The sequence below is a fragment of the Nerophis ophidion genome, linkage group LG23 (assembly GCF_033978795.1).
Source record: "Nerophis ophidion isolate RoL-2023_Sa linkage group LG23, RoL_Noph_v1.0, whole genome shotgun sequence".
Taxonomy (NCBI): domain Eukaryota; kingdom Metazoa; phylum Chordata; class Actinopteri; order Syngnathiformes; family Syngnathidae; genus Nerophis; species Nerophis ophidion.
Window position 1 is genome coordinate 3691170 of NC_084633.1, and position 18464 is coordinate 3709633.

At 44.8% G+C, this 18464-nt stretch overlaps 1 long non-coding RNA gene across 1 annotated transcript in view; it reads left to right on the forward strand.

Annotated features, from left to right (window-relative positions):
• LOC133541396 (uncharacterized) overlaps window positions 1–18464 on the forward strand; it is a 111410-nt gene that overhangs the window by 91787 nt on the left and 1159 nt on the right. The window contains exon 3 of the long non-coding RNA XR_009803864.1: window positions 3910–4021. This is a non-coding gene — a long non-coding RNA (uncharacterized LOC133541396). The remainder of the gene's footprint in view (window positions 1–3909; window positions 4022–18464) is intronic.

Sequence of the window (18464 nt, forward strand, 5' to 3'; positions counted from 1 at the left end):
AGTACATCCGCAGCCGTAAAAGTCCCACACCCGAGTCCTGGGCATTAATGCTGACTGTGCGGAAGGCATCCATGGAAAGATCATATTGGCGGCGGATGAGGAGTCTGACGTGAGCGAGGACGGCGCTCCAGCAGCCGTGAAGATCCACACACAGGTCACTTTCTTGGCTGATGAGCTGGAGGCGTGTGGGCGCCAGACAGGCACCACCACAGCAGGCGAGCTGGAGGTCGCGAAGGTTGCTGGGCTGGGGGTTAAGCAAGCTGCTGGGCCGGAAGTACGTCTGATGACAAAGGACCCACGGCAGACAAGGCTGGCATCGATGGAGGACCCACTGGAGACAAGGCTGGCGTCCATGAAAGACCCTCTGGAGACTAGGCTGGCGTCCATAAAGGAACCACTGGAGACTAGGCTGGCGTTCATGAAGGACCCGCTGGCGACTAGGATGGCGTCCGTGAAGGAACCACAGGAGACTAGGCTGGCGTCCATGAAGGACCCGTTGGAGACTAGGCTGGCGTCCATGAAGGAACTGCTGGAGACTAAGTTGGCGTCCATGAAGGACCCGCTGTAGAATAGGCTGGCGTCCATTAGGAACTCACTAGAGACTAGGCTGGCGTCCATGAAGGACCCGCTGGAGACTAAGTTGCTGTCCATGAAGGACCCGCTGGAGACTAGGCTGGCATCCATGAAGGACCCTTTAGAGTGAAGGGAGCCTAGTCTCCAGTGGGGATGCCGGTCATACCCCCAGCACAGCACCCTGCTGGACCTCCAGCTCACCTACTGCCCGCGCGACCTGCAGCTTGCTTGCTGCAGAGGCGCCCTTCTTGCACCCACACGCTTCCTCCTCGTCGGCCAAAAATGCCCAGGACCGAGGCGTGGACTTTTACCGCTGCTGGTGCACTGCTGCCACTCACATCAGCCTTCTCATCGGCCTCGTATGTGGCCGGTCCGTGGACGTCCGCCTCGCCAGCTGCAGTGGCAGTCTACTTGCTACCACCATCTGACTTTTCCCCGCTGGCCGCAAGGACACATGGTTAGGCGAGCTAACGCCTAATCCTCCCTCCAGCCTTGTTGGACGAAGGACAGGAAGTGGAAGAAAAATAAGAGCGCAGAACAGGAAGTGAACCCAGAAAACACCAGAAAGACACCCAAGAACTAATCAAGAAACAACCTGATGAAACCGGTCTAACAGTTACACTTTTCACTAACTATTGGCAAAGTCCAGTACCAAAAATGCTGACTAGCTCTATTCATGGCTGCTTCCAAATTGTAGGGGGGATTGGAAAACATTTTTTTTGATGAATTGTAGTTCCTACTGTGAACGTAAAAGCAACATCTCAACTGTAATACAGTAAATTCTCTAAGGGGAAGGACACACTTTCAAAACCCCCGTCATTATTGGAGCGCCAAAAGCCCCCACCTCCTCTCACACACGTCAACACACACGCACACATGTGCGCACCCACACACACTTTTAAATCGCCACAATACAAGCCCTTATCAAGGCTAAAGGTCAATGTATAGCCTCGTTAGTCACTATCTGAGAGCCATACATGCCACAGAGGGACCCCCTTGCCTGCCCCCAACACACACACACACACACATACACACACACACACACACACACTCACACACGCGCACACACACACAAACTCTTGTATTTGTTACCTTCTTGAGACCTCCAAAAATGCCTGCCCCTTTAGGACCACCATTTCTAGATATACATCCATCCGTTTCCTACCGCGTGTCCCTTTAGGGGTTGTGGGGGGTGCTGGAGCCTATCTCAGTTGCACATGGGCGGAAGACGGGCTACACCCTGGACAAAATGGATGTTTTCGTTTAAGTGTTCTGAATTTTTTTGTTTGTAATTGGTTTTTACAGTATGTTATTACAGTATGTCTCTATACATACAATATATATATATATATATATATATATATATATATATATATATATATATATATATTATTATTATTATTATTATGAATTTTGGCCAAAGGGGGCGCGTTTCAAATTCTTACACAGACTTGTTATTCCATGTTGGCCACAGTGGGAGGACTTCAGATTTTTACACGCACTTATTTCATATGTTGACCAGAGGGGGAGCACTTTTACAACTGACTCACAGTCAATTTTCAAAATCCCTCCTTTATGGGACCACCCTAATTTTGATAGATTTACCACCAGGGGTGTAAATGAGATCTCTATTTTTTTGTTTTTTGTAATGTGCTTAAGGCCGATGACAAATGAGTCACGGACCACAGATGGCCCCTGTGCCGCACTTTGGGCACCACAACTCTAGTTGTTAACTGTTAATGACTACTATAGTGTTAGTACTGTAGTGTATTTGTTCATCCTACAGTCACGTACGGGACGCGGGTTGTCTTAAGTTAGCACCGGAAGTCGTAAAATCAGCTGTTCACCTGGCGTGATTTTCCGGGGATGAATGGGGAAGTCTTTCTTTAAAGGTCAACAGAAATGAAATTTTCTTATTCAAACGGGGATAGCAGGTCCATTCTATGTGTCAAACTTGATCATTTCGCGATATTGCCATATTTTTGCTGAAAGGATTTAGTAGAGAACATCGACAATGAAGTTCGCAACTTTTGGTCGCTAACAGAAAAGCCCTGCCTTTACCGGAAGTCGCAGACGATGACGTCACATGTTGATAGCTCCTCACATCCTCACATTGTTTTTAATGGGAGCCTCCAACAAAAACAGCTATTCGGACCAAGAAAACGACAATTTCCCCATTAATTTGAGCGAAGATGAAAGATTTGTGTTTGAGGATATTGATAGCGACTGACTAGAAAAAAAAAAAATGTGATTGCATTGGGACGGATTCAGATGTTTTTAGACACCTTTACTAGGATAATTCTGGGAAATCCCTTATCTTTCTATTGTGTTGCTAGTGTTTTAGTGAGTTTAATATTACCTGATAGTCCGAAGGGTGTATCCACGGGTGTGTTGACGCCAGTGTCTGATGGAAGTTAACGGCAGCTTTCCCGACGGCACAAGCTCAGCTGATCTCCGGTAGGTGGCGACTTTTTACCACAATTTTCTCACCGAAAACTGCTGGTTGACAAGTGGTCGGGATCCACGTTCGCTTGACAGCTCTGATCTATAGTAAAGTTTCACTTACAGGAATTTTAAACAAGGAATCACCGTGTGTTTGTGTGGCTAAAGGCTAAAGCTTCCCAACTCCATCTTTCTACTTTGACCTCTCCATTATTAATTGAACAAATTGCAAAAGATTCAGCAACACAGATGTCCAAAATACTGTGTAATTATGCGGTTAAAGCAGACGACTTTTAGCTGTGTGTGTGCACAGCGCTAATATTTCCTAACAGTCCGTGACGTCATGCGTACACGTCAGTATTCTGCGACGTTTTCAATAGGACACTTCGCGGGAAATTTAAACTTGCAATTTAGTAAACTAAAAAGGCCGTATTGGCATGTGTTGCAATGTTAAGATTTCATCATTGATATATAAACTATCAGACTGCGTGGTCGGTAGTAGTGGGTTTCAGTAAGCCTTTAACTGCCGTCTTGTTTTATCGTATATTGCTGCCATTTCACCTGCCAATGTTTACTTTCGTATGCACATTAAATAAACAAAAAATCCTGACTTTGGAGCAATGTTCACAGACTCAAGTATTTGACTCTCTATTAGATGCAATGGTTTTCCGTATTGGGACCATTTTTTATGTCCTAACTTGTTCACCGGTAATCATATGGTAGGTGCTTTTCCATGTTGATGTCTCAAGAAGGGTAGAAATACAACAACACACACACACGCCTCTAAAATGCCAGACTTCGCCTCATTGTCCGATAACATAACATAACATCTGACGGTCCCTGTCTGCTGCACCAAGCGGCCTAATTATATAAATATCCCTTGTCTGATTGCAGCTGAGACGAGGGAGGGCCTTTGTGTGGCTCCGTGGAATGCGGTGCGCTTGGCATTTTTCAGCGAAAGGGCATCTTTCTGGAAGCCGCCGCCGCCACAAGGAGGGAGCGGAGGGTGAGATCACGGCTGCCGGTGCCCACTCTTCTTCCTTTCCTCTCCTCTGGGCTCAGTCCATCATCACCCGAGGACTTGCTTCATATGTCAGCTTTCTCTCTATCGGGCCTCTCCATCTAATGCTTCCACTTCTGGACAATCCAATCTCTATTCTGTAAAGTACCCCCTCACCCCCTACACTCCCGCCCATCCTCACGCCCGCCAACTCTGACCTCCTCATCCTCTGTAAGCCTTCCAATTTGGCAGAGGTTGCTTTCTCGCAGATGAAGTGCACTTTCTAGGTGGAATGTGCGGGATAAGAGGTAAGCGGGAGGGGTCCTGGACTTGCAGGGCTCGCCGCTTTCGTTTCTGGTCCAGCAGGTGTTAGAAGAGATTAGAGTATCAACGTGGATATCAGGTCCACTGGACCCTCAGAAGGGCGTCACATAAGCCATGTTCTGCACCACAAGCAGACCTTTCACTGACATTTACATCAAGGGCCTCCCAGCTTCCAGCCACATCATGACTGGTGATTTTATGACTTTTCTTCGCAATAATGAAAACAGCAGGGTCGGAGGGGGTGTTTTGGCACCGGTGGACTCCTTCTGAATTCCTGTGCATGAGCCGCTGTATAATCTAAGAGCATTTTGTCCTTTTAACAGACCTTAGTCGGATGGAAAACGTTTTCGTCTTTTCCGACTTTTAAATGTTGCTACAATACTTGTTTCAAACAACGGCAGCGTGTCAAATCGTAAGGTGAATGCATTTGGGCGACAGCTTGCATGCAGTTTTGGATCCCTCTAAACCAGGGGTGTCAAACGTACGGCCCAGGGGCCGAATCAGGCCCGCGAACAGGTTTTATCCGGCCCGCGGGATGAGTTTTATATGTATAAAAATTAACCTGAACTTTTTGAATGAAAGAAACTGCTGTTCTAAATATGTCCACATTAGAGATGCGCGGTTTGCGGTCTCATCCGCGGTGTCCGCGGGTAAACCGCGGGTCGGGCGGTTGACATGACGAAAAAATATATTTTAATTAGATTCGGGCAGGTGGCGGTTGAACCATCCGGAGGTATTTGATATACATGGTTCTGGGATCGGTTTCCTTTGCCATTCAAAGAGCCATTTAATTAAGACCTGTGTCATAAAGCGGAGAAGTCAATAGGAGACGCTATTATTCTCTTGAATGACTGCCGGCAATTACCCAGATATTAAATATTAGTGCGTGCTTTGAAGCCATTGGCTTTGTCGCCTTCTACATCGTACACAATCTGCTTGTCAGACCAGCATCATGTTGTGTGTGGCTTCCGCGGCAACACGCACACGACTGCAAGGCATACTGGGTGACACAGAGTACACTAATGGTTGTGATATAAACAATTTTAACACTCTTAGTAATATGCGCCACGCTTTGAAGCCACACCAATTAAGAACGACAAACACATTTCGGCAGAACATCCTCACAGTAACACAACATAAACGCAACACAACTAATACCCATAATCCTTTGTATTCATGACACTTCCTGAATATATTTTACACGTGCGTCGCTAAGGTGGGCGGGGTTGGGGGCGCGGGGGTGTAAAATATATACAGGATGTGTCATGAATACATAGGATTATGGGTATTAGTTGTGTTGCGTTTATGTTGTGTTACTGTGAGGATGTTCTCCCGAAATGTGTTTGTCAATCTTGTATTGTGTGGCTTCATAGCGTGGCGCATATTAGTAAGTGTTAAAGTTGTTTATATCACAACCATCAGTGTACTCTGTATCACCCAGTATGCCTTTCAATCTCAGAGAGTGATCGCGGAAGCTGCACACATGTGGCTGGACCAACAATCGGTTTGTACATGTTATTGAAGGTGTCAGAGGCCATGGCTTCACAGCACGCCCATATTTTTGTCATTAGGATGAACCCTATTGAATAGTCGCAAGAACGTTAGCGGCTCCAATTGTCATCATTACTCTGTGAAACAGATTTAAATAGCTCTGTTAGTGGTAAAGGTGGCCAACCTCTGATGTATTTCAGCGGGCGGTTGGCGGGCGAGTACGATCCTGATAAAATGTTGGTTCGGGTGGACGGCGGGTGGATGACAATTTTGGTGAAGCGGATGCGGATGATATAATTGCCTATCCGCGCATCTCTAGTCCACATGATGTTAGTACATCAGTTGAGGAAAAGGATCAAACTACATAAATAACATACTTTCATTTATTTCGATAGATTGAAAATGAACACCAATGAGTTGACTGATGAACATAATTATATAATTTATTCAGAAAAATATGACGACAAATAAAGATAGAATACTAATAACCGCAACATGTAAGTGTAAAAACATACAAATCCAACATCATTATGATTTGTACATTTTCAAAATGTGCTTGTTCTATTTTTAAACAAAGAAAACAATCTGAAGTTGTCTTTATTTTTAAGTTATCGTGCTTTGATTTTACCAGTCTGGCCCTCTTGGGAGTAGATTTTTCTCCATGTGGCCCCCGATCTAAAAGTAGTTTGACATCCCTGCTCTAAACCTTGTGTTTTGCAGTCTGGCTACTTTGTGACATCACAGTGGGGCAGACGTATTCATTTGGGCTTAAAGGGGTCATATTATGATTTTTTTCCCCCTACATTTAAAACACTTCCTTGTAGTCTACATCCATCCATCCATCCATTTTCTACCGCTTATTCCCTTTGGGGTGGCGGGAGGCGCTGGTGCCTATTTCAGCTAATATCGGGCGGAAGGCGGGGTACAACCTGGACAAGTCGCCACCTGATCGCAAGGCCAACACAGACAGACAGACAATATTCACACTCACATTCACACACTAGGGCAAATGTAGTGTTGCCAATCAACTTATCCCCAGGTGCATGTCTTTGTCTTTGGCATGTCTACATCCGAAGTTCTTAATATTTTTAACATCAGAGGGACCCTTATACCACTTAAATACACCTGCCTTGACTCACATATGAACTTGAATTGCCATCCCATTCCTAACCCATAGGGTTCAATATGTCGTCGGTCCACCTTTTGCAGCTATTACAGCTTCAACTCTTCTGGTTGCGGAGTGTGTTTATAGGAATTTTTGACCATTCCTCCAAAAGCTCATTGGTGAGGTCACACACTGATGTTAGTCGAAAAGGCCTGGGTCTTAGTCTCCGTTCTAATTCATCCCCAAAAAAATTCTATCGGGTTAAAGTCAGGACTCTGTGCAGGCCAGTCAAGTTCATGCACACCAGACTCTATCGTCCATGTCTTTATGGACCTTGCTTTATGCACTGGTCCACAGTCATGTTGGATTAGGAAGGGCGCCGTTCCAAACTGTTCTCACAAGGTTGGGAACATGGAATTGTCCAAAATGTTTTGGTATCCTGGAGCATTCAATGTTCTTTTTACTGGAACTAAAGAGCCAAACCCAACTCCTGAAAAACAACCCCACACCATAATTCCTCCCCCACCAAATGTTACACTCGATACAATGCAGGTCCGAAATGTACTGTTCCTCTTGCAACCTCCAAACCCAGACTCGTCCATCAGATTGCCAGATGGAAAAGCGCGATACATCACTCCAGAGAAGGCGTCTCCACTGCTTTAAAATCCAGTCCTTTGCACTGGACTTGGTGATGAATGACTTAGATGCAGCTGCTCGGCCATAGAAACCCATTCCATGAAGCTCTCTGCGTACTGTACGTGAGCTAATTGGAAGGTCACATGAAGTTTGGAGCTCTGCAGCAACTGACTGTGCAAAGAGGTCACCGACTTTCTGCACAATGCGCTTCAGCATCCGCTGACCCCTCTCTGTCAGTTTACGTGGCCTACCACTTGGTGGCTGAGTTGCTGTTGTTCCCAAACTCTTCCATTTTCTTACAATAAAGCCAACAGTTGACTTTGGAATATTTAGGAGCGAGGAAATTTCACAACTGGATTTGTTGCAAAAGTGTCATCCTATGACAGTTCCACACTGGAAATCACTGAGCTTCTGAGAGCGGCCCATTTTTTCACAAATGTTTGTAGAAAAAATCTCCATGCCCAAGTGCGTGATTGTATACACCTGTGGCTGGGCCAAGTGATTAGGACACCTGATTCTGATCATTTGGATGGGCGGCCAAATACTTTTGGCAATATAGTGTATCACTATAAAAATGGGACCCATTACCTCCCTGCTTGGCACTCAGCATCAAGGTTTGGATTTGGGGGTTAAATCACCAAAAATGATTCCCGGGCGTGGCCACCGCTGCTGCTCACTGCTCCCCTCACCTCTCAAGTCTTGGTGAATTCACTGAGGAATTTGTGAAACTGAAACAATACAAAAACAATGCAGCCTTAAGTTAATAATACTAACACAGACACTCCTAAACGTGTTAGCATATTAGCTAATGCTAACGACATGAAGGTTATTACATTACGGTAGCATGTATACAAATGCATGAAAAGCCTCCTACAGACATCACACATGGGACGGTTTAGTAAATATAAACCGTTGGAGTTATAATGTAAAACTTACCAATGTTATTTGGAATGAAAAATGAAGAATCCATAGGCGTAGAAACGATGTCGACGGCAAGAAGGCTGAGTGCCACTCTACTTCTGATTGAAAGCACTAAATGGAAGTACACTTGCAGTGAGCTAACTCGTCCAAAAGATCGCGCACAAACAATAAAACGCTTTCTCAGTGCATGAGAACTGTGAGGAGAAAAATCCATAAGTTAGCCCTACCGTTTTATTAACCTCAAGGTTCAAAGTGTAGGAAAAATGTAGCGGCTTAAAGTTCAGAATTTATGGTGAAGTACTTACGGTTTAAGAGGATAAACCTTGTCAAATGATATGGTTTAAAATAAGTGTTAATCACAAAGGTTAGGTTAGGTTTAGGTTAGGCTAATTCCAAAAACAAATACTAATCAAATATACTGCAAAAGAAGGGTCTCAAATACTGATGAAAAATAAACGTTTATACAATTATGCAGTGCTAAAATAGGTAGATTCTAACTAAATAATATATAATACTAATACATATGTTTCTTACATAAACTGTCAATAAAATTAAAGTTCAGATGAAATTAGACCTTCACCACTTTAGTAATACTTTTTGCACGTAATAAAACACATTCCTCTAAGACTCCATTTTTTTTTTTTATTTTTTTTTTTTGATATTGTCATTACTCCTCTCTGAGCTGCTACCTTACCGTGGTAGAGGAGTTTGCGTGTCCCAATGATCCTAGGAGCTATGTTGTCTGGGGGTTTTCATGCCCCCTGGTAGGGTCTCCCAAGACAAACAGGTCCTAGGTGAGTGATCAGACAAAGAGCAGCTCAAAGACTTCTATGGAATTACAACGAAATGAACCCAGATTTCCCTCGCCCGGACGTGGGTCACCGGGGCCCCGCTCTGGAGCCAGGCCCGGAGTTGGGGCACGATGGCGAGCGCCTGGTGGTCGGGCCTGTTCCCATGGGGCCCGGCCGGGCACAGCCCGAAGAGGCAACGTGGGTCATCCCTCCAATGGGCTCACCACTCATAGGAGGGGCCATAGAGGTCGGGTGCAATGTGAGCTGGGCGGCAGCCGAAGGCAGGGCACTTGGCGGTCCGATCCTCGGCTACAGAAGCTAGCTCTTGGGACGTGGAACGTCACCTCACTGGGGGGGAAGGAGCCTGAGCTAGTGCGCGAGGTAGAGAAGTTCCGGCTGGATATAGTCGGACTCACCTCGACGCACAGCAAGGGCTCTGGAACCAGTTCTCTCGAGAGGGACTGGACCCTCTTCCACTCTGGCGTTGCCGGCAGTGAGAGGCGACGGGCTGGGGTGGCAATTCTGGTTGCCCCCCGGCTCAAAGCCTGTACGTTTGAGTTCAACCCAGTGGATGAGAGGGTAGCTTCCCTTCGCCTTTGGGTGGGGGGACGGGTCCTGACTGTTGTTTGTGCTTACGCACCAAACAGCAGTTCAGAATACCCACCCTTTTTGGGTACACTCGAGGGAGTACTGGAAAGTGCTCCTCCGGGTGATTCCCTTGTCCTACTGGGAGACTTCAACGCTCATGTTGGCAACGACAGTGAAACCTGGAGAGGCGTGATTGGGAAGAATGGTCGCCCGGATCTAAACCCGAGTGGTGTTTTGTTATTGGACTTTTGTGCTCGTCACAGTTTGTCGATAACAAACACCATGTTCAAACATAAGGGTGTCCATATGTGCACTTGGCACCAGGACACCCTAGGCCGCAGTTCCATGATCGACTTTGTAGTTGTGTCATCGGATTTGCGGCCTTATGTTTTGGACACTCGGGTGAAGAGAGGGGCGGAGCTTTCTACCGATCACCACCTGGTGGTGAGTTGGCTGCGATGGTGGGGGAGGATGCCGGACAGACCTGGCAGGCCCAAGCGCATTGTGAGGGTCTGCTGGGAACGTCTGGCAGAGTCTCCTGTCAGAGAGAGTTTCAATTCACACCTCCGGGAGAACTTTGAACATGTCACGAGGGAGGTGCGGGACATTGAGTCCGAGTGGACGATGTTCCGAACCTCTATTGTCGAGGCGGCTGATTGGAGCTGTGGCCGCAAGGTTGTTGGTGCCTGTCGTGGCGGTAATCCCAGAACCCGTTGGTGGACACCAGCAGTGAGGGATGCCGTCAAGCTGAAGAAGGAGTCCTATCGGGTTCTTTTGGCTCATAGGACTCCGGAGGCAGTGGACGGGTACCGACGGGCCAAGCGGTGTGCAGCTTTAGCGGTCGCGGAGGCAAAAACTCGGACATGGGAAGAGTTCGGGGAAGCCATGGAAAACGACTTCCGGACGGCTTCGAAGCGATTCTGGACCACCATACGGCGCCTCAGGAAGGGGAAGCAGTGCACTATCAACACCGTGTATGGTGCGGATGGTGTTCTGCTGACTTCGACTGCGGATGTTGTGGATCGGTGGAGGGAATACTTCGAAGACCTCCTCAATCCCACCAACACGTCTTTCTTTGAGGAAGCGGTGCCTGGGGAATCTGTAGTGGACTCTCCTATTTCTGGGGCTGAGGTCGCTGAGGTAGTTAAAAAGCTCCTCGGCGGCAAGGCCCCGGGGGTGGATGAGATCCGCCCGGAGTTCCTTAAGGCTCTGGATGCTGTGGGGCTGTCTTGGTTGACAAGACTCTGCAGCATCGCGTGGACATCGGGGGCGGTACCTCTGGATTGGCAGACCGGGGTGGTGGTCCCTCTCTTTAAGAAGGGGGACCGGAGGGTGTGTTCCAACTATCGTGGGATCACACTCCTCAGCCTTCCCGGTAAGGTTTATTCAGGTGTACTGGAGAGGAGGCTTCGCCGGATAGTCGAACCTCGGATTCAGGAGGAACAGTGTGGTTTTCGTCCTGGTCGTGGAACTGTGGACCAGCTCTATACTCTCGGCAGGGTTCTTGAGGGTGCATGGGAGTTTGCCCAACCAGTATACATGTGCTTTGTGGACTTGGAGAAGGCATTCGACCGTGTCCCTCGGGAAGTCCTGTGGGGAGTGCTCAGAGAGTATGGGGTATCGGAATGTCTTATTGTGGCAGTCCGCTCCCTGTATGATCAGTGTCAGAGCTTGGTCCGCATTGCTGGCAGTAAGTCGGACACGTTTCCAGTGAATGTTGGACTCCGCCAAGGCTGTCCTTTGTCACCGATTCTGTTCATAACTTTTATGGACAGAATTTCTAGGCGCAGTCAAGGCGTTGAGGGGTTCCGGTTTGGTGGCCACGGGATTAGGTCTCTGCTTTTTGCAGATGATGTAGTCCTGATGGCTTCATCTGGCCGGGATCTTCAGCTCTCACTGGATCGGTTCGCAGCCGAGTGTGAAGCGACCGGAATGAGAATCAGCACCTCCAAGTCCGAGTCCATGGTTCTCGCCCGGAAAAGGGTGGAGTGCCATCTCCGGGTTGGGGAGGAGACCCTGCCCCAAGTGGAGGAGTTCAAGTACCTAGGAGTCTTGTTCACGAGTGGGGGAAGAGTGGATCGTGAGATCGACAGGCGGATCGGTGCGGCGTCTTCAGTAATGCGGACGTTGTATCGATCCGTTGTGGTGAAGAAGGAGCTGAGCCGGAAATCAAAGCTCTCAATTTACCGGTCGATCTACGTTCCCATCCTCACCTATGGTCATGAGCTTTGGGTCATGACCGAAAGGATAAGATCACGGGTACAAGCGGCCGAAATGAGTTTCCTCCGCCGGGTGGCGGGGCTCTCCCTTAGAGATAGGGTGAGAAGCTCTGCCATCCTGGAGGAGCTCAACGTAAAGCCGCTGCTCCTCCACATCGAGAGGAGCCAGATGAGGTGGTTCGGGCATCTGGTCAGGATGCCACCCGAACGCCTCCCTAGGGATGTGTTTAGGGCACGTCCAGCTGGTAGGAGGCCACGGGGAAGACCCAGGACACGTTGGAAAGACTATGTCTCCCGGCTGGCCTGGGAACGCCTCGGGATCCCCCGGGAAGAGCTAGACGAAGTGGCTGGAGATAGGGAAGTCTGGGCTTCCCTGCTTAGGCTGCTGCCCCCGCGACCCGACCTCGGATAAGCGGAAGATGATGGATGGATGGATGGATATTGTCATTACTGCCACACATGGTGGAAATGTGTATTACAACTGAGTACCACTGCAGCCCATATGGACCAAAGCTGAGAAACTAGGGGTGTAACGGTACACAAAAATTTCGGTTCGGTACGTACCTCGGTTCAGAGGTCACGGTTCGGTTCATTTTCGGTACAGTAAGAAAAAAACAAAATATACATTTTTTGATTACTTATTTGACAAATTTGCTAAATCTTCCACCAAAAATAATTGTCTTGGTGGAATATTTGATGTGAAGTAATCGGAAACTTGGATAGGTCAATAATTCATAATAACATTGATTTTGATTCAATATAATGTTTTAAACAATGACAGTTTGAAAGAAGAAAAAAACAGCTTTTTTTTTTATTAGTAAACGTTGCAAGTTTTTCTAAATTACATTTAGCCTTTAAGATTTTTTATTTCACTTTTGTTTATGTTTTTGTTTATTTTAATAGTATTTTTAGAATGTGCCTTGGGCCTTTAAAACATTAGCTGTGGGCTGCAAATGGCCTCCGGGGCACACTTTTGAAACCCTTGCTATAGATAATAAAAAAATTAATCTGATTGATCAAAGGATAAAAAGCAGAGCCTGGCGACGCATGCGCGTTTATCATAACTCTCTCGCTCTCTCTGTCTCTGCCCCGCCCTCACGAATGTTAACCCTGTGTGCACCACTTTTTTTTTTTTTTTAACCCCTTCTTAACCCTGAACGTACATTGAAAATACATACAACCATAACTTAAAATGCCGGACATTCGAGGCATTTAAGAAACTCCACCTGGACAGCTCCGCAAAGAGGACATATCCCGTGAAAAGAGGAGGTGTGGTCAGTCTATCATAGCCCAGTCGTTGTTAGCATGCCGTGTGTTGTTGTTTTTTTGATTGATTGGAACTTTTATTAGTAGATTACACAGTACAGTACATATTCCGTACAATTGACCACTAAATGGTAACACCCGAATAAGTATTTCAACTTGTTTAAGTCTGGGTCAACGTAAATTAATTAATGGTGCCTCGGTGTGCATTGTTTACAAAACGTGCGGTGCGCTACTTATATGTCCGTGTCGTTCGGTTCACCTGCGAACCGAACCGAAACCCCCGTACCGAAACGGTTCAATACAAATACACGTACCGTCACACCCCTATGAGAAACAGATATTTTTGTCGACCATCTAGGGGGCACTCGCGGCCCAACATCCATCCATCCATTTCCTACCGCTTGTCCCTTTTGAGGGGGCCAACATATGGCTGGGAAACACTGGTGTACGTAACATGTAATGTTGGTTCTTCGGTCAATATGTTGCATAGATTATACAAACCCCGTTTCCATATGAGTCGGGAAATTGTGTTAGATGTAAATATAAATGGAATACAATGATTTGCAAATCATTTTCAACTCATTCAGTTGAATATGCTACAAAGAAAACATATTTGATGTTCAAATTGATAAACTTTTTTTTTGTGCAAAAAATCATAAACTTAAGAATTTGATGCCAGCAACACGTGACAAAGAAGTTGGGAAAAGTGGCAATAAATACTGCTAAATTTGAGGAATGCTCATCAAACACTTATATGGAACATCCCACAGGTGTGCAGGCTAATTTGGAACAGGTGGGTGCCATGATTGGGTATAAAAGCAGCTTCCATGAAATGCTAAGTAATTCACAAGTAAGAATGGGGCGAGGGTCACCAATTTGTAAGCAAATTGTCGAACAGTTTTAGAACAACATTTCTCAATGAGCTATTGCAAGGAATTTAGGGATTTTACCGTCCATGGTCCGTAAAATCATCAGAAGGTTCAGAGAATCTGGAGAAATCACTGCACGTAAGCGATGATATTACGGACCGTTGATCCCTCAGGCGGTACTGCATCAAAAACAGACCTCAGTGTGTAAGGATATCACCACATGGGCTCAAGAACACTTCATAAAACCACTGTCAGTAACTACAGTTGGTTGCTACATCTGTAAGTGCGAGTTAAAACACTGCTATGCAAAGCAAAACCTATTTATCAACAACACCCAGGAACGCCGCTGGCTTCGCTGGGCCCGAGCTCATCTAAGATGGACTGATGCAAAGTGGAAAGGTGGTCTGACGAACCCACATTTCAAATTATATTTGGAAACTGTGGACGTGGTGTCCTCCGGAACAAAGAGGAAAATAACCATCCGGATTGTTATAGGCGCGAAGTTCAAAAGCCAGCATCTGTGATGGTATGGAGGTGTATTAGTGCCCAAGGCATGGGTAACTTACACATCTGTGAAGGCACCATTAATGCTGAATGGTCCATACAGGTTTTTGAGAAACATATGTTGTCATCCAAGCAACGTTATCATGGACACCCCTGCTTATTTCAGCAAGACAATGCCAAGCCATGTGTTACAACAGCGTGGTTTTGTAGTAAAAGAGTGCAGGTACTTTCCTGGCCCGCCTGCAGTCCAGACCTGTCTCCCATCGAAAATGTGTGGCACATTATGAAGCGTAAAATACGACAGTGGAGACCCCGGACTGTTGAACGACTAAAACAAGAATGTGAAAGAATTCTACTTTCAAAGCTTCTACAATTAGTTTCCTTTGAAGTGGGAGAGCTTGCACAATCGGTGGCTGACTAAATACTTTTTTGCCCCACTGTATATGCTACTTGTGAACTTTCATGCAGAGAAGGAAATCAAAACTAAGTCAATTGACCAAAACTGTATTTATTAGGGCTGCGAATCGTTGGGTGTCCCACGATTCAATTCAATATCGATTATAAATCGATTTTTTCGATTCAACGAGATTCTCGATTCAAAAACGATATTTTTCCGATTCAAAACTATTCTGTATTCATTCAATACATAGGATTTCATCAGGATCTACCCCAGTCTGCTGACATGCAAGCAGAGTAGTAGACCTTTTTTAAAAGCTTTCGTAATTGTAAAGGACAATGTTTTATCAACTGATTGCAATAATGTAAATTTGTTTTAACTATTAAACGAACCAAAAATATGACTTATTTGATCTTTGTGAAAACATTGGACACAGTGTGTTGTCAAGCTTATGAGATGCGATGCAAGTGTAAGCCACTGTGACACTATTGGTCTTTTTTTTTAATTTTTATAAATGTCTAATGATAACGTCAATGAGGGATGTTTAATCACTGCAATACTGAAATTATAACTAAAATTGATACTGTTGTTGAAAATATTCATTTTTGTTTCACTACTTTTGGTTTGTTCTGTGTCGTGTTTGTGTCTCCTCTCAATCGCTCTGTTTATTGCAATTCTGAGTGTTGCTGGGTCAATTTTGGTTTTGGAATTGGATTGCATTGTTATGGTATTGCTGAGTATTGTTTTGTTGGATTGATAAAAAAAATAAAAAAATTTTGAATAGATGTTTTTTTTAAATGAGAATAGATGCTGAATTGCACAACGTGAGAATCGCGATTCAAATTCAAATCGATTTTTTCCCACACCCCTAGTATTTATTAAACAGTTATTAAGCAGTGGCACACACATTCATGTCATTTCCAAAACAGAAAGTGCAAGATTGTCAGAGACATTTTAAGTGCCAAATATAAATGAGCTGCATAATAGGAAATCAAATAGTATTCATCCTTCGCCATGTGGTAGGTTCCTACGGACGTTTTTAAATTATTTTCATTCTCTAGCAGGTGACTTTTCAAATGATGCTACATATTAGCAGTGATGCTACTTTTTATAGCAATGCTTTTGGCCCACACTTGACAAATTACGGTTGTCTGTTCGACATCTTCCCGCTTGAAGCCAAACCACCGCCAGACGATGGGAACCCCTGCTGTTTTTTGGGGGAATTAATTCTTCCTTCATTCGCACCTTCTTTCTCTCACTCGCACGGCTCTGCTAGCATCACAGCTAACATTACCCAGTCTGCTACCTCTCTGCTCCATGAGGGCGTTTACCACGGGTGTCCAAAATTTTTCCAGATGGCCGCACACGGAAAAATTTAAACATGCGGGGGCCATTTTGATTTTTTTCATTTTCAAACCAAAACAAAATATATGGATTTTTTTTTAAATCCTTAGGGCTCTTAGGGAGCATAGAGGGTCTCAGTCACTAAAATGTTAAAAATAAGTCAAATTATTATTTTTTTTAATTTAATGCTTACAGTAAATCTGTATATCAACTTGAGTTTGATATCAAGTAAAACAAATAAGATTTTATGCCTTTTCTGTCAAAGACAACTTTGTTTTTTAAAGTAAAACTGAAATATGCAGTATTTAGATAGATAGATAGATAGATGGATAGTACTTTGATTCTTTCAGGAGAGTTCCTTTAAGTAATTAAAGCCCTCAAAGATCAATAATGCAGGACACCATTGATTTTAATTATTTAATATTTTTGAGTAATCACAGTGAAAAGTTAACTAAAATCCTACTAAATATATTTGAGATCCGAAAGGTTCCCCACTCATAAAGTGGTGCATTTGTATTAGTTTTTTTTTACTTTTAACACTTAAATTTCAAGATCAACTTCCGATATATCTGTTGATTTTAAGTTTGAACTATTATTTTGTTTGTTTTGTGCTCTTTTGTCAAAACTTTGATGTTTTTACATGGCAACCACACAACATATGCAATATTTTTTCCACATGGCAACCACACAACATATGCAATATTTTTTCCACATAAAACATTTAAAAGTGATATTTTTTAAGTAATAATTCATTATAACATTGGATTTTTTTGTCCTATTTTTTTTTTGAATGGAAAAAAAGAAAATAAAGACAAAAGGACCAAAAAAACTGCCTACATGGCAGCTTCGTGTCAACATCGCCACTTTTTCTCATTAGATTTCACCTCATTCTACTTTTTTTAAATGTTTTTTTTTTTTGCAATACTATCAATTTTGCACTTTTTGCAGAATGTGTGGCGGGCCAATAAATGATTAGCTGCGGGCCGCAAATGGCCCCTGGGCCGCACTTTGGATACCCCTGGCGTATACGTATGTGACATATGACGTGACAGTATGTGACGTGTGTAAGAAGGTGCGCCTGCTTGTCTGTGAGAAGGAGACACAGGAAAAAGCGAGAAGACCCTGTAGTGTAATGCCCGCAGCTAAAAGCAACTGCGTGAGAACGTATACTCGAATATCACGATATAGTCATTTTCTATATCACACGGAGACAAACTCGCGATATATCGTGTATATCGATAGATCGTCCAGCCCAACGTCCACCTGTGGTGAATTCAGATGGTTGGACATGATTTCCTTGACGCTCACACTGGTGAATGAATGATGAATGAATGATTGGTGGTGGTCGGAGGGGCCGTAGGCGCAAACAGGCAGCCACGCTTCCGTCAGTCTACCCCAGGGCAGCTGTGGCTACTGATGTAGCTTACCACCACCAGGTGTGAATGAATGATGGGTTCCCACTTCACTGTGAGCGCTTTGAGTATCTAACATTAGAAAAGAGTGATATAAACCTAATCTATTATTATTATTATTATTTGGAAACGCGCACACCTTTTCACATTGTCATTATGGGGTATTGAATGTAGAATTTTGAGGACAAAAATGAATGTATTCTATTTTGGAATAAGACTGTAACAAAATGAAATGTTGAAAAAGTGAGGTGCTGTGAATACTTTCCACATGAATGCGTGTTTTTTTCTTGTGCCTTAATTGTGCACATGTGTCAGCAGTGTGACAATTTAGACTCCAGCAGGAATGGTGCCAGCAACTGCAGCAGCTGATTGGGATCTTAACAAACAAACACAAAAATAGTTGTAAATGCAAAGACAGTTCTATCCAGTAGCGTGCAAAGCCAGTAGGAAAATCAACAAAACAAAGGCAACTGATGAGAAATTCCCATAGAATCGCAGGCCCTGCCCGCTTGTCAAATTCCCCCCTTTGGTCATCGTGCTGGATGAAGTATGAGAAAGAATGCTGGCAGGATATAAGTGGCG